This window comes from Etheostoma cragini, chromosome 14 (genome assembly GCF_013103735.1).
Source record: "Etheostoma cragini isolate CJK2018 chromosome 14, CSU_Ecrag_1.0, whole genome shotgun sequence".
Lineage (NCBI taxonomy): Eukaryota > Metazoa > Chordata > Actinopteri > Perciformes > Percidae > Etheostoma > Etheostoma cragini.
The window spans coordinates 24534373-24538117 of NC_048420.1; the positions used below are offsets into that span (position 1 = coordinate 24534373).

Genomic DNA, 3745 nt, shown 5'->3' on the forward strand with positions numbered 1-3745 from the left:
CAGTCCTCACAGCTTCATCAAAGACCAACTCAACACATGGAAACAGAAGCTGATGGAGAGGACTGTGGAGGACCAGAATCAGTCAGGAACTCACATCCATTTTTACTACCAGAGACTGAAGACCAGACTGGAGACTGCTTTGAACCTGAGACTGATGACAGTGCTGATTGGAAGGAGACCAGAGAACCTCAGTCAGCTTTAAAATCTCTGAAACATGATTCAACATGTAAGAAACCATTCAGCTGCTCTGAGTGTGGGAGGAGATTTTATGTCAAGTCATATCTGAAGAGACACATGATGAGTCATACAGGTGAGAAACCTTTCAGCTGCTCTGAGTGTCTGAGAGGATTTGGCACCAAGGCACACCTGAAGAAACACATGGTAACTCATACAGGAGAGAAACCTTTCAGCTGCTCTGAATGTAGGAAATCTTTTAGACAGCGTGAAAGTTTAAAGATGCACATGAAAACTCATACAGGAGAGACAACTTTGAGCTGCTCAGTGTGTAGGAAATCCTTTAGACAGACTGAAAGTTTAAAGAAACACATGAGAACTCATACAGGAGAGAAACCTTTCAGGTGTTCAGTGTGTAGGAAGTCTTTTATCCGAAGTGGAAATTTAAATATGCACATGAGAATTCATACAGGAGAGAAAGCTTTCAGCTGCTCAGTCTGTAAGAAATCTTTTATACAGCGAAGCCATTTAAAAAATCACATCAAACAACACACAGGAGAGAAACCTTTCAGCTGCTCAGTGTGTAGGAAATCTTTTACACAGAGAGGAAATTTAAACTATCACATGAAACAACACACAGGAGAGAAAGCTTTCTGTTGCACAATGTGTGGGAAATATTTTACAAGAAGAAGCGGTTTAAGGATGCACATGACGACTCACACAGGAGAGAAAACCTTCAGCTGCTCAGTCTGTAAGAAATCTTTTAGACTGAGTAGCCACTTAAAACATCACATGAAACAACACAAAGGAGGAGAACCATCTACTTCCTGTGTTACTAACATCAGAAAGCAGCAGGACTGGAGCTCCATTGTGGACCAGGAACAGCCAGAGAATCTCAGCCAGGTTGAACTCTCTGAACCATAGAAATAAAATTGATCGAGAGGGCCTTTCCATTCAAATCAACACAGCATAATGGTCAGAGTGGCAGACATTTTAATGTGTAACATTGCCCTGGTAATGTATAACTTCAGCATAAGCTGACTTTTGGCAAGTTGCGGAGCTGAGGCTAAATGGGTCAAATTAACTTCTTACTTCCTCTATTTTGTTGTGAACTAATCAAACTACCACGGGAAACAGTTCAATGGCCTTTCTATCCATTTTAATCTATGCTCTGAACGTTGTAACCTGTAAACAGTGTAAACAGCGGACGCTGATCTCTACTAAAATGTTAGAATTTTTTGGGCGGTGGAGGACCAGAATCAGCCAGGATCTCACATCCATTTGTACATCCAGAGACTGAAGACAAGTCTGTGGAGGGTTAGGGTGAAAACGCGTTAAATGAGCAACAGTATGGATTTCAGGGGACCATTTACAATTAAAGTTGCAAGCAGCGATTGACGAGCCTGGCCCCTCCCCGTGTGACAGGGTATGCGACTGGACACCGGCCCACACTGCTGTGCATCGGGTATAATGTAAACTATTTAGACTTTTTTTTTCTATTCCAGGGGTCTCCAACTTTCTTGATCTTAGGCCTACTTTAAAAAATAGCAAAAGTTTCTACTTGCATCCCATCGCTTACATTTATTTACACATCACACATGAGCTGAATGAATCTACAGTTTGTACACAAAGTTGCTATTCCCAATTATTATTAAAAATCTTAACTTCATGTCAAGGTTTATGACTATTTTATTCTTCTTTAGGCCCACATAGTTGGCTCCATCACTGAACAAATTCCCATCAGGGTCCAAGAAAACACTACTACTTACACTTCTAGGCTCACAAAGTCAGCTACCTCCCTTTCATCATTTAGTGTAGAAGTTTTTCAACCTATTGGCGAGCTACTGGAAAAAAGAAAAGCTAACGGTAGCTCGCAAGCTACTTTTTGGATACCCCTGGTGTAGACCCACAAAATATCAACATATTCACTAGTAATTTCTTACATTTTATTGTTGTCTTCTGTATATAGGTAAACATCATATACTATATAGTAATGTGGATTCCAGTTGCATTATTTAAAAACACCTTTTGGAACAACTTCTTTCATATTCTACTTTCAAAAACATTCAAAACAGCTGATAAAGATTTCTACTTTGACCTACTTTTCCAAATATTCTAATTTCACTTCCTTTAAGACAGCAACGCAGTTTAGCGTTCATACGCATTTTCTAGTTCAGGTACTGTTAGGGGCCAAATTAACTGGGTTTCTGTTGAAATAATGTAACTTAAACTGAATTTCAGTTAGATTTATGTGTTTTAACAGTCTGCTTTCGCCCAGGGTCACAGGCCTTCACAGCTTTTTATGAAGAACTTGGACAGGCTTCTTATGTTTCCTCCCTTCACACGTCATGTGGAGTTTTTAATTGCCTTTGAGATAGCGCTGCTGTTTAGGGCATGGAAACCATGGTGATGGACGTTTTTTTTTAATGCATACAGTAAGTGGACACTGCAGAATTTGCTCTTCAGTCCATCTCTTCTCAGTGAATTGTATGTGATTGACTCCTTGTGCAAGTAAACTTTGTGAAAGTGATTCTAGGGACTTTTTGTCGTGTTTTGGTTTTAATTTTTCTAACAGCTTGGTTCTTCGATTCGGACACCCCAACATCCCTTCCTCCTCCCAGGTTTGGAACCTAGTTATTAACGGTGTCTCAATAAGATGGACAACAATATCTGACATTCAACATAAAACGTCCCAGTCTTACTGATAAGGCTGGTTTCCCTGGTAACCGACTGGCTAAAGTGGAGAGTTAGTGGGGGCTCCTCTGTCAGAGAGAGAGTAGAACAGGAAGCAGTTTAGATGTAATATACTGTATACATATACATATATATATATTATATACTATTCAGCATCGTCGCTAACTTCAGTTAAAACACCTTTACAACTGTATCACCCTTTTCTAATTATCCCCACAACTGCCATCATATAAGTAATATATTCATTAAACAGCAACATAACAGAAACAATGACTGTCACATGCATAGTTACAACAATAAAGCTCAAATCTTTAAATAATAATATGGTTTAACAGCAACATGTACCTGTTGTATTATGATATAATAATGAATGTTGATAATAATAAGAAGGTAAAAATCACTGCTGAGTGAACAGAAAAGCCAAGCTGCACAGAATAAATCTCCATGGTAACGGTCCTAAAACCAAGTCAAGCTGTAAGATTAATCCTAATACAATGTCTTGTAACATTAAAACAGTCTTATCCTATCAGGATAGTGATGCAAAATATATTCAATTAAAATAATGCACCAAATGTAGGTTATCAAACTAAAGGCAAAGTTGTTGTTTTTTTTAACTTTATTGTTATTATTATTACTGCTATATTTATACTGTCTTCCTCTTTTTTCTCTCTATACTGTATTCTTTTTGCTGAAAAATGATGCTGAAAATGTCAATTTCCTTGCGGGAGTCATCCCAAAAGGATTAATAAAGAGAAGTCTGAGTATATCTTATTTTGTCGTCATGAAATAAACAGAATACCGGGGCTTTTATTTTGCCAGCGGGCCCCCGGCCGGAAGTGGTGCTGCTGTAGTTTCCGGGTGCTGAGCAGCGGGAGCA

The 3745-nt window shown here is 38.9% G+C and overlaps 1 protein-coding gene across 1 annotated transcript in view; it reads left to right on the forward strand.

The window, feature by feature from the left end:
* The window catches only part of LOC117956476 (oocyte zinc finger protein XlCOF6.1-like), a 59752-nt gene that overhangs the window by 35129 nt on the left and 20878 nt on the right, over positions 1–3745 (forward strand). The window lies entirely within an intron of this gene.